Source organism: Pelophylax lessonae (assembly GCF_965119305.1).
Source record: "Pelophylax lessonae genome assembly, chromosome: 2".
NCBI lineage: Eukaryota > Metazoa > Chordata > Amphibia > Anura > Ranidae > Pelophylax > Pelophylax lessonae.
This window is the reverse complement of record NC_138769.1, coordinates 532,846,776-532,860,813: the sequence shown is the minus strand read 5'-3', so window position 1 is coordinate 532,860,813 and position 14,038 is coordinate 532,846,776. Positions and strand designations below refer to the sequence as shown.

Genomic DNA, 14,038 nt, shown 5'->3' with positions numbered 1-14,038 from the left:
CAAACTAGGGGAATATATATATATATAGATATATATATATATATATATATATATAGATATATATATATCTATATATATACAGTGGAACCTTGGTTTACGAGTACCTTTGTTTACGAGCATTTTGAAAGACGAGCAACATTTTTTTAAAAAATCTGTCTTGGTTTACGAGCACTGTCTTGATATACGAGCAGTTTTATCCACTAAAAGCATGCCATCCCCTCTGTTAATGCCCCTCTGTCACATAACATTATGTGTCCCAGTGCTTCTACTGTATATAAAGATGCCTATATACTGTTTTAGAGTGTTTCCCTGCACTTACTTTGTACGATTCCTGTCACTCTCTGGTCTCCTTCCTCTCTGTTCTCCCCGGCGGGAGGGGCCGATCACTCCTCCTGACGTCATCTGAGGAGGAGGGGGAGGAGAGCAACAGAGCAGGGCTGATGAGTCACACAGAGCCAGACAAGCTCTAATACACTATAAATCGGCTGTTATATACAATACAGACACAGGGGCACATAATGTTATCTAACAGAGGATATAGCATATTTATACTGTACAGTTATGTACTTTATATATAATACAGCATATCTTTTTATTTATAACATTAAATGCTTGTGGAACGAATCATCTGAGTTTCAATGCTTTCCTATGGGAAAACTTGCTTTGATATACGAGTGTTTTGGATTACAAGCAAGCTGCTGGAACCAATTATACTCGTAAACCAAGGTTCCACTGTATATATACATACATATACAGATACAGTATATATATATATATATATATATATATATATATCATTTTTATTTTTATTTTTTTTAATATGAATGGCGGCAATCTGCGATTTTCAGTGAGACTGCGACATTGCAGCGGACAGATCAGACCCCTAACTGACCTTTTTTTGGTTTGGACACCTTTGGGGGGACCAGTGACATTAATACAGTAATCAATGCTAAAAATATGCACTGTTACTGTAATAATGACAATGGCAGGGAAGGGGTTAACCTAGTGGGTGATCAAGGGGTTAAATGTGAGCCTAGGTGAGTGTTTACTAACTGTGGGGGGAGGGGCTTGTGAAATTAACATAGAGACCTGTGATCCTATATAGAACATATAGGATAAATAACTATATAGGATATATAGGATATAGAACTATTTAAACAGCTGACCATTCTTTTCTCTTAGTGGGGAGCAATGGCGGGTGGCCGGTGGCAATCGCGGCCGCTGGCCCCGTGCATTGGCATCCCCGCTGCCTACTGTGATCCTATATAGCAGTGGTCCTCAACTCCGGTCCTCAGGGCCCACTAACAGGCCAGATTTTAAGTATTACCTGCAATCACTGAGCAGCAAATGATATCACCTGGGATGTATTTCAGTTATCTTGCAAACCTGGCCTGTTAGTGGCCCTGTAGGCCAAGGTTGAGGACCACTGCTATATAGAACATATAGGATAAATAACTATATAGGATATAGAACCGTTTACAACAGCTGACCGTTCTTCTCTCTCAGCGGGGGCAATCGCGGGTGACCGGCAGCAATCGTGGGAGGCCGGCGGCAATCGTGGCTGCTGGCCCGGTGCATTGGCATCTCCGCTGCCTAGTGGGGGCAAGAGCGTACTAGTACTATGTCGGTTCTTGCAGCCGATCCAGCCTGCCGCAGTAAAACTGCGGCGGGCGGTCAGCAAGTGGTTAAAGAAAATGTATTTTGTTTAAAAAAGATTTAAACTACTCACAAGCATGTGGAAAGAATTACGCTTATAAAGGCCACTATCCCATGGCTCTGAGGAAGAAGGTAAACCTTTGAAACGTGTCAGCCAACAGGGGCCCCTGCATTGTCTCCCCTGCAATCTGGAGATTGTTGGTTCCAGGACGTTCTAGCCACGGCATATTGGCCTTTATAAGCGTAATTCTTTCCACATACCTGTGAGTAGTTTTAATATTTTTTGATACAGAATAAATGTATTTGGGATAATGCACTAGGCTGGTGCACACTCTTTTTCTTTTATTTCTTTAGTGACACTAAGGACTCCCCCAGTCCTAGAGGGCAGCAAGGTCAGAAACATTATCCCCAGAGAGGTATACCATCACTTATATAAAGGCTGGGCACCACACTTATGTGAAGGAGTGTTTTTTTTTTCTGCTATATATCAATTATTCTGCCCATTTACTGTGAGCCCAGCCTGTTGGTTACACCCCCCCCAAAGGGGGCACAATATTACGCTAACTGTACAAAGTACTCCATGACTGAGCAGTGCACACTTAACAGCCCCCACCCCCCACTGTCACATGAAGAAGAGGAGGATGCTACACTTATACCATTAGACTGGTTAGACTTTTACAGGAAAAAGGAATGATTATTTTTTACTGTGGGGACTTTAGGGATGGGGGGTTTGGGGGTAAATCCTGGAGATCTGATTTAAAATACCATTGCAGTTACATGAAAATGGAAGATGTACCTGCACACAGGTTGGACAGATGGTAAACATTACATTCATATTATTATTTTTTTTATTAAAGTAAAATCATGATGGTCATCATGGTGAAATATTGTGGACAGTTCTTATACCGGCATCCGACTAGTGCCAACTAGTAAAATAGCTGCAGTGATTTTTCTATATGTACAAAAAGCTACTGTATTATCAGTTTGTCTCTTTGCCAACCGTGTTTTGCTTGGCACAGATGTTCCGTCACGCGGGTGGAACACTTTATGTACATCCCCTAGCGTTTTGCCAATTTGTGACACACAAGGTTACTTATAGCAAGTGAACAATGTGTTGTGATAAGTGAGTATAATTTAGCGCTGCCATACCGGTGGAATGCTGTTTTGTCATGTGGAGTGAACAGAATACAAAATAAATTAGTTTGACAAGTGTTATTTTAGCTTGTTGGATCCAAATTCCAGAAATGTTTGTACACCAAAGAAGAAGGAGACTGCAATTTGATTTCATTTTTAATTTTTTCATCACATTTTGAGAGTAATGAGGACAGAGGAGAAAGTATTGGCAGCACAACTCCATTAACAGGATTTTGATCTGCATTATTGACAAGGTATTACTGTTAATATGATCCAATGTATTAACTTGACAAGAAAACTGGAACAGGGTGACTCTTTGTAGCAGCTCCTAATGCATTTTATTGGCAGTATATCAGTGAAATGAGATTTGATCTAAAGAGAATGATTCAAATATATTACGCTGGTAATTGTGTGTGTGATATTTTATGTCAATTATTGTATCTCCACCTGACGTTTTAAGCTGAATTTTAGCATTAGCTGATAGAAAAAAATAAATGTAGCTCTGTACAAATGCAGTTTGCTGCCTCTTAAAGGAAGAATGCCTTCTTGAACGGTTTGATTATTATTTCTGAGAGCAGTTTCATATCTGAAATACTTTTATGTTGAAAACTGTCTTGAAGCAAAAAAGAAAATTCTTTCTATTATTCTCAGGTGACGGTGAAGAGCGCGTAATATCTTTTGCCATTCCTGGATATCATTGTCTCCCAAGGTGGCACCGCTTTCAGTGCAGAATTGGGCTACGGCCTATGTGTTGATGAGCAGGACTCTATTCATCTGGGGTTTACATTGTTTGGATGATCATGTGGCATTGGATGACAAATTTTATTCTACAAAATGTTGAATATTTAGCATAATGTAAGGATAAGCTAATTCATGAACAGTCTAGCTGCTTGCTATTTTTTCACAGACATTCCAGTCATGAAGAAATCTTGTTTTATTCATTTAATAACTGTCCTTGCTTGAGAAAAGATGTTTTAATGCCCAAAGTGTTTCCTTTATGCAATATACTCTGTAAAATTCAATGTATTACATGCCTTCCTCCTGTGGATAGAAATGACGATGCATGCAATTTTTTCTCATTTATCGGGGCACAGCTTTGTATGCCAGCTAGCGACACAGCAAAATGATTATTAGTGAAAAGGTGTGTGGCTCCAGGCACATAAATAAATATCACCCGACATTTCATTGATGCCTGGGAATTAAGCTGTATTATGGTGATGACTCCATTGAAGTATGATTCCCCCACTCATTCAGCATACTTGAACTTTTTCAGTTTTACTATAGCAGGATATGAAAATATAGAGCATTATTTGTACATTTGTGTACTAATGGTGACCTGTGTTGTTTTGTGCAGAAAAACACAAGCCACCACATATGAGGTGAACAAGCCCTCAGGCTATGATTTGCAACCAGTAAATTATTTACCATTTTAGAATCTCATAACAATCTACTAGTATGGTGTCTGTCACTCAGGGGTTGATTTACTAAAACTGGAGTGTGCATAGAAACCAATCAGCTTCCAGGATTTGTTGTGAAAGCTTAAAGTTAGAAGCTGATTGGTTTCTATTTGCACCATATTTTGCACTCTCCAGTTTTAGTAAATCAACCCCTTCTGTGTTTTCCTTCTTGTTCATCATCCATCCATCCCGCACTGATAAAAACAAAAAAGGGAAAAGTGCAAAAACCCAGTGCACATATGTCAAACACCAGACCTGCGGGTTCAATGAGGCCCTCCAGTCCTTTTCATGTTGCCCTTACACCCAGTTTGGCAGCCTGAACATGGCCGAAACTCCATTTCACCACCTCCGGCTCTCACCCAAGCCTTCTATGTTTACAAGGAACAGCTTTTCCCTCAGTGGCTCCTGGATCTAATAGATTCCTGCTTGCACTCATGGTGGGATCTCCAGAATCTAAGAGAAATAACAATCTTCCTGCAAATTCACAGGTAGTAGAGCCACCTACACAGGTACTAGAGCCGGGCCTCGTAGGTGCACAGTAAACCCCTAAACCCTGCACTCTGTATGTAAAGCACTATTTACCTCTGCATATAGAATGGTCCTGAACTCTGTAGGTAATGCACTTCTGAACCCTGCATTCTGTACATAGCTTACCCCAGATACAGCCGGCTCTTCAAAGGGCAACCATACTGCTGATGCGGCCCGCAATTAAATTAAAGCGGAGTTCCACCCTGAGAATACTTTTTTTTAATAAAAATACCCCGGGACAGTCAGGGCTAGTACATTCCACAATGGCTAGCCTCTGATCTGTCCCGGGTTGCACTTACATTTTAGGAGAAATACTTACCTTGAAAAAGTATTGTCCAGCGCTGCCATCTCAGGTGTGGGCAGCTTGAAGCCAGCGCGATCCTCTTCTGCGTCCTGTTCCTTCTTCTTCGGTCCCACGATGCACTGCACCGGCCCCGCCGTCACTTCCGGTGCGCGCGCGTCATCCCTCCACAGCTTCTGGGCATGCCCAGAAGCTGTTTAGAAGGGAATGACGCGCGCGCACCGGAACTGACGTCGGGGGCGGTGCAGGCGCATTGATTCCTTGGAGCGATGACGTTCAGCTCCCAGGAATCATTACAAAAGCCAGGAAGTGACGAATCGCCGTGGCCCGCCGAGGGGAGGAAGAAGGAAGTAAGGTAAGTATATTTTCTCTATGAGGTAAGTAAAAAAAAATTAAAAATTGCGATTATCCGTTTGTTTTTCAGGTGACCCGGAGTGAGAAGATGGAGGTAAGTATAAATTTAGGGTGGAACTCCACTTTAAGTTTGACACCCCTGACCTACGTAGTACTAGCATTACCCAAGTAAAAAGGTATTTTCATGATTTTCATGAAAGGCATTAAAAACAATAAAATGCATGCTCACAAAGGTACAAAAGTAATCAGCATGTGAATAGGAGAAAAATGTGACTGAAAGGTGCACACCCAACGGTGATGTTGTAGTCCATACAAAAATAGAAAATTGTCCACACTCCAAGGGAAAAATGCTTTACTGTGATCATAAATGCAAACTTAGTAAAACCTCATTCCACTGACATTTTGAGAACACAAGGGTCCACGCTCTGAAGGTAACAGATGTCTGTTGAGGAAGGGGATGCTAGTGCCTCGGAAGCATTGTTAGAATGATGCTTGTTTTTGTACTTTTGCTTTTGTGACCTCAGTGAAGTGTTGGGGCATTTTTATCATGCTTTTTCTTTTTGTCAGTTCCTTCATGTCTTCCTACTACCACTACTGTTATCACTACATTATCAATAACGTTGTTTTATCAGGAGAATCCAAGGTTATGGCACATCAGCTTTTTGTTCATGTGCTGTATCCACCCTTTTTTATAGACAGAACATTACAATTGAGGGCCACTGCTTTTTTTTTTTTTTTTTAATTACCAGAGTTCCACTTTATTTCATCTTCTGTGCAAATCTCCATTAAAATGCTATTATCTTATTCATGCATTTTTATTTTGATGCTCTCTCCTGTATTTGACATCTACTGTATGAGTGCTGCAGAAACAGAACTGGCAGTATCCTGAATCTCAATAATTTTGTGTTTTTGGATGACCTGAATAGTATTCTTCTTTCTGCATCGAAGCTCAAGGTGTCAATGGTCTTCCTTTTAATTGTACACAAGGTGTCTGAAACAGTTGTATGACATTAGCCATAGGACTGAGTTGCCTTGGGGAAGAGTGAGAGAAATACATGTAAACATACACATAGGTCAACACAGTGGATGACAGCCCCTGGCCAGGAATAACCCCTTGTATGTGACGGCACACGCAATTGTTTTATCTTCACTCATTCTAACTACTTTGTACCAAAAAAAGCATTCTGTGTAAAGCACACATTTTACTATACATTGAAAGCTGTGTAGACGTACATATCCATATATGATCAGGTTGCTCATTTTCAAGGTTCACAGAAGGGTTCGTGTAATACAGCATTCACTTACAAATTTCATCTTATATTATGTATCCCCCGAAATAGAACCAGAACTGAACCGCAGACAATGAGAGAAAGAGTTGGCACAACGTATCCTCTAATAGCACTAAATACAATACTAAAGAGAAGGAACTGTAAATAATCACTGCTGCAGATTAATTATCGCTGACAGTAATTATTTTACAATGGAAGCAAAAATACAATGTGACACAATATTTTTTTTTTTTTTTTTTTGCTTCGTATAAGCAGCTTGAAGAATAACATCCATTTAAGGAAGAGAAGCAATGCACATGAACTATTACTTTTTGCTTTAGAACTACCATTATTTCTAGTTATACAAAGGATAAAAGAAAATAGAAGGAGATGCGCAAGATAAAAGCCACTGTCCTCAGGTATACGCAGTGATAGAATGTGATCAAAAGGAATGAGTAAATACAGGTGTGTCTGACATAATAATAAAACGAATGAGAAGCATAGGTCCTGAAAAGAAAGACAGACTAGAGAAGAGAGTGTTTTTGTACTGTGGATGAATGATAACAAATGTGTATATGTGTGTCAACGTTTCATATTCCTGATTTGTGCCTGCTGTACTATGTACTTGTATGAAAAAGTATCCTGTTCTCTTTGTATTGCTTTCTTTGTTGGTGTTCCTGCTTGTCTCTCTGCTTTCCCATTAAAAACTGACCACACTAGGTATGAGAGTATAGCAGGGTTCAATTTTCTGGCCATGCTGGCAACTCAGCCTGCTCTCCTTCTAGGCTTGTGCTAACATGTGCCCCCCCCCCCTGCACACTCATTCACTGGGAAGGCTAGTGTCCTGCTGTTTCTCCTACCCCAGATCTCTGTTCTCAGCTGCATAAGGAGCTTAGAGGGTATGTGATCACTTATAAATCAGGGGGGAATTTTTTTTTTAATATCTGTACACAAATGTTTTTCTTTTTATTCCAGTTCTAAACTGAATGGGTTGTTTTACAAGGTGAGAGTTCACATGTATAAAGAAAAAGAAACGGCTGCACTCCAGATGAGGTCAAAATCCAGATTTATTGACTGGACATCCCAATGTGACAATAATGACAAGGTAGACACGTTTCACACACTACAATGTGTGCTTAATCATACCAAAGGTAATGATTAAGCACACATTGTAGTGTGTGAAACACGTCTACCTTGTCACTATTGTCACATTGGGATGTCCAGTCAATAAATCTGGATTTTGACCTCATCTGGAGGGCAGCCGTTTCTTTTTCTTCATTGATTATCCATGGAGGCGAGCCGGGGCGTGCATCGGTGTGTGTCATCAGGCTTACATACCACCTTGAGCAGTGAGTTCATTTTCTTAGAGTTCACATGTACTTTAAAGGTGTGTGTATATAGGTGGATATTAAGCCTTATTTGCTAATCTCATTTGTGTTTGAATGCAACTCAGTGGAACATGGACAAGCATACATCCTCACTGTATGTGCTATGCACTTACAATGCACATGGAAATGCTAATTATTTGGTATTTACTAACCAAATGCAATTTTCTATGTGCACTTCAGCATCCAACTGTATGGCAGCTAAGCGGAGGTGTACCTAAAATAAAAATGTGATTTTTTTTTTTCTAATGTTTTCGGTGTCTATCTAACCACTCTTGCATTTCATGTAGGAACAAAACTACATGAAGTTCATATTGATATCATTGTTATCAATTACCATGCATTGTGTCCAGGCAGCCTATTCATTATGAAAAAAAACAGAGACACAGTTTTGCCAACGCAGCGCACTGCAATGCACAGTGTATGCCTGCAGTGCTTTGTGCTCCTCTGTACAGTGCGCTGGGATACCATCCTCAGTGATTGGCACCACATTGTATGGAACTTTGCTGTACATTGTGGGAATGTTCAGTAATGTGTGTGTTGCAACTCACAATTGTTAATGGACCCTCAGAGGTAAAAGCTGTGCTTCTGCTATGAGGGGGTAAGTAGGGCAGATGAGGTAGAGCTAGTTACAGGCCAAGACGACTTGTAACAATAATGTATGGGATCCTGGAGTGTAAGGGCTCTTTCACACGGAGCGGACCGCATTGCGATCCGCTCTGGGAATTTTTTTTTTTTTTCACGGAGCAGATGTCCGCATATCATCCCATCCGTTTGCGGATGATATACGGACATAATGAAAGTCTATGGGCATTGCGGATGTCAGCGGATGACACCGCTGACATCCGATTTTGCTTCCTTTCCGTTTTTTGAACGGAGGAAAAATAGGGTTCTGTTCCGTTCCAAAAAACGGAACAGAACTGAAAGGAAGAAAATCGGATGTCAGCGGATGGTATTCCGCTGACATCCGCAATGCCATTGACTTACATTATGTCCGTAAATCATCCGCAAAAAAATAGGAGAGTCCTTGTGCTCACATACGGAGCGCCCTTGTGAAAGGGCCCTAAGGCATTTATCATGTTCGTTTTTTATGTTATCATTACATTATTGCAAAATCTTAAAATATTACAAAATGGAATTCTCCCTTAAAAAAATCTGTTAAAAGCCTTTTTAGATGAATTGGTTTAGTTATGAATAAATGAAAGCCTTTGCAGATTAACTGTTTCACACATAAATAAATAAGCAAGAACATTGTTTTAATTTAAAGGTGCAAAAAGCTGTCAGCTATATCCATAGCTGGACTGATTCAGATCAAGTCACATGACTGGGAAAAGTTAATACTTGCAATTCATTTAAATCTCAGTGTGAACTCCTGTGGATCAATTGCCCTCATCGGCTTTAAATATAAATGAGATTTTGCTCAGTGTTTCCCTTTTACCAACAAAGGGAAAGGAAATCACATTTAATACTTTTCTTCATTACATAAGAAACATTTATCTTAACAATGTTGGTAGTTTCTTTGAATTTAATATAGCTGGTAGTAGATGTGCCTATCGGAAGTATAAGAGGTAGCATAAAGGACTAAAAAGTTATTATATTTCTGATACATGTAAATGATATTTTATGTATCAAAGCAAACAACTAATGCGTAGGTCTCCCAGAATAGCCGTCCTTATTTATGCTATGTCATTATTGTGTAGCTATACAGGGACATTAGATTTTCACTATTTTCTGTTTAGACTGAATATATTAAAGGGCATATGCTGCAAAAATGTCCCTTGCTTCTGTTGTAATTCAAGGTAATGTATTTACATGTAAAGCAGAAACTCAGAATTTGTGACTCTTTTCTAGTAGTTGACAAGTTATGAGCTAAAAAGGGCCTCAAATGAGGCTCCTAACATCACCCAAGGGTCACACATAATGTTCAATATATGTAATGCTTGGAAGGACATAAAACTGTCAGAAAATACAGACCTCACAGGGGAAATGAAGGTCAGAGAGTGTGGACATGCTACGTTTTTTGGCTGGGGATATGTTATAGAAGACAATATGAAACTGGGAACATGAGGCTAGTACATTAGAGCAATGCTATTACCCTAATCAGTGTTCTTGCTATAGACTGCTGATGACAGAGGGATGCACATCATATACCAAAGGTCAATGGAGTTGATTTACTAAAACGGAAGAGTGCAAAATCTGGTGCAGCTCTGCATAGAAACCAGTCAGCTTCCAGATTTTACTGTCAAAGCCTAATTAAACAAGTTGAAGTTAGAAGCTAATTGACCACCATGCACAGCTGCACCAGATTTTGCACTCTCAAGTTTTAATCTGGATAATACAATACAATACAATACAATTTTCTTTAGATTTTTTCCTTTCGATTTACCAAAACCATATAATGGTATTTTCTCGTTTTTGTAATTTCCATATCTTTTGCTGTAACGTGCTGTTTATACTGCTACACATGCCATGTATCAGCAATTTTATGAAGCTATTTAATAATTAATAAAAATCATCTTTTTTTAACAATACATTACCCTTTATTATGAGGTGCCGTTAAAGTCCCACACCCAGGGGATTTCTCTGTTTTCAAAACCATATACAGGCGATCCCTGGGTTACAAACATCCGACTTACAAACGACTCCTACTTACAAACGGAGGGAGACAACAGGAAGTGAGAGGAAATCTCCCCCTAGAAATGGGAAATTCACTCCTGTAAGAGTTCTCATGGAAAAAGGTGTCTCCGCTGAAGCTTTAGCACCAATCCTTGTTTCCACAACAACCCAACATTTTCAAAATCCAGTTGTCATAGAGACAGAAAGTGAGGTGAAATCTTCTGAACAGGGGCACAAACAGCAAAGCAAATGGTACAGGGGTGTTACCCTTCCCTATGCTATCCAAAAAAACTTAAAAATATATTCTTTTGGCTGGAGCTACACTTAAAAAATGCACCTATTCCGACTTGCAAACAAATTAGACTTAAGAACAAACCTACAATCCCTATCTTGTTTGTAATCCAGGGACCGCCTGTAATATGAGATCAAACCTAAACACTTTCAATTTGTATGCAATGAAGCAGGCCCTTGCACCACATAGTTGAAGGTAAATCCAAAGGAAATCAAACAACAAACATTGTATAGTGTGTATCCAGTGTTAGTAAATCAACCCCACTGCCTCCAGCTTGTATAAATATATCTAGATGTTAAAAGCGTTCCTTACTAAAACATTAACACCGCATTCACACTGGTCCGACTTGGACCGCGATTTGTCAGCCTGACAAGTCGCGGTCCTCACGCTCCCATTGTGTAGTACAGGAGCTGTTCTAATAGCAGCGACACAAGTCGCTCCGACTTAGAAAAAGGGTCCTGTACTACTTTGGGGCGACCTGGAGGCGACTTGCATAGACATTCATTTTATGAAGTCCGTTCAAGTCGCGCTGCACGCGACTTCACAGGTCGCCCCCTAAGTCGGACCTAATGTGAACCAAGCCTAACTATGTATTCTCGCTCTTGGTAAAATACTGATAGCCTTCGGTGTCTGATGGAAAAGTGGTCTTAAATGGTTGTCATTTTCTGACAATAACAAATAACTTTCTCTCTTTTGAATATAGGAAAATTAATACAAAAATCCGATTGGCTGCTTTGCTGTCTTTGACAACTCATGGTAAAATACTTTGTTGAGAGCCAGAATACTTCACAATGTGCAGAATTCATGTATATTCCTAATTCAGTGCTTTACTACATAAAGATAATTAGATTTCTATTCTGTATTCTGTTTATATTATACTATGATGTAATGACTGATTTCTCAACACTGTTCTGAATCCAGTGTCAGTGTTATGCAGTTTTTTGAAAGCAGCATTTGCTACAAATATGGAAGTGATCATTGTAGAGTAGATCTGGGCAAAGCTTATCCTCCATAGAATGATCATACCTAATAACACTGTTGGCTCAGGATAAGAAATTGTAACGTACGTGAGTTTATTCTTCCTGTGCGAAAAATAACCCTCCACTTTCTTTTATAAATAATGTGCCAGATTTTGGTGGAAAAATAATTTTTGTTTTCATTTTTTAATTTCTTAACCGGATGACATTTCCGTTTGTAACGTATTGTGTATCATGAAAAATGACTTCTTTCCAATGAATAGTCTGCCCATATGGAGAGGTACTGGCAGGAACCTGACATTGCACCTACAATCCACTGATCAAAAGTGCAATGCTTTGCAGACTGCAATGTAAATAATAATAATAACAATAAATACACATTTTTAATAACCTTAAAAATTTTGTGCATTTATTATTTTTTTTACAAAAGGCAAATTTATCCTTTAAGGTTTAGAAGTATTTCTCTCCACGTTGTGAAATTGGAATGTCCCCTCTGTTAGTTGTACAAAGCGTTTTATTTGGGATCGTAAACTTCTAATTCTAGTGTAGACTGTGTGAAATGTTATCATGGACCAGGGAACCTTTCCATACTTAGGTGCCATTTCATAAAGGTATATTTTAGTAGAAATGTGCAGTCGTCTATAAAGTTTGATACATAAATGCCAGAGTTCAGTGCATCAATGCACACCAGTGATATAAACTTACTTCATTTATCTGTGATACACCAATTAAACTTGCTGTAGCATATTAACTCAAGGCAATCAATCAGAAATGTTTTCTCTCTGGCGCGATGCTACTAGTTTTGGACTGGCCATAAATGAAAACTTGCTGTTTTAAAGTGTATACACACTTTGACATATTAATGTATTTAGAAGCCAACTCTGGGATGAAAACTATATTTTTTACTGTTGCTTTGTAAAAATAAAATACATTGAATGATTATTGCCCTGTGTCTGGCTGCTGCTACATTTGGTAAATCTCCGGTCATTAAACCCATACACCTCTTTAACCACTTCTGGACCTGGCCTTTTTTTGACACTTGTTGTCTACAAGTTAAAATAATTTTTTTTTTCCGCTGGAAAATTACTTAGAACCCCCAAACATTACATACATTTTCTTTAGCAGAGACCCTAGAGAATAAAATGGAGATTGTTGCAATATTTTTTATCACACCGTATTTGCACAGCAGTCTTACAAACACAATTTATTTGGAAAAAGTACACTTGTTTGAATAATAAAAAAATAAGAAAACAGTAGAGTTAGCCCAATTTTTTTCTCTAATGTGAAAGATAATGTTATGCCGAGTAAATAAATACCCAACATGTCATGCTTCAAAATTGCACACGCTCGTGGAAAGGTGACAAACTTTGGTACTTAAAAATCCCCATAGGTGACATTTTAAACATTTCTACAGGTTACTAGTTTAGAGTTATAGAGGAGGTCTGGGGCTCAAATTATTTCTCTCGCTCTAACGAATGTGGTGATACCTCACATGTGTGGTTTGAACACCGTTTACATATGTGGGCGCGACTTGCGTATGCGTTTGCTTCTGTGCACAAGCTAACGGGGATGGGGCACTTTCATTTTTTTTCCTATTTATTTTATCTTTTATTTTTACACTTTTTTTTTTTAAATGTTTGATCACTTTTATTCCTATTACAAGGAATGTAAAAACCCCTTGTAATAGAAATAAGCATGACAGGACCTCTTTAATGTGAGATCTGGGGTCAAAAAGACCTCAAATCTCACATCTACACCAAAAAAATAAAATAAAAAAAAAGTCATTTTTTTTCATGATGAAAAAAAATGGGCTCTTTAAATCCATTGCTAGGAAGTGACGGATGATGTCGCTCCAGTCCTCCAAGGCCAAAGAGTCGAGTGAGGGCCATCTTGCCCTCACTCGACTTCCTGCCTGAGAGGAGAGCAGTCCTGTAAATGGGGAAAACGACTGGGAAGTGGCGGGAGGGGGACAACGCCTTTCCCGCCGCCCATAAGGGTGATCCCACAGTGAATCCGCCACTGGGACCACCCTTATGTTAAAGTGGAATGCCTTCTGTTTAAAAAAAATAA

General features: G+C 39.2%; 1 protein-coding gene across 5 annotated transcripts in view; it reads left to right on the top strand.

Moving 5' to 3' along the window:
• Positions 1 to 14,038, top strand: part of PCDH17 (protocadherin 17) — a 294,022-nt gene that overhangs the window by 92,302 nt on the left and 187,682 nt on the right. The window lies entirely within an intron of this gene.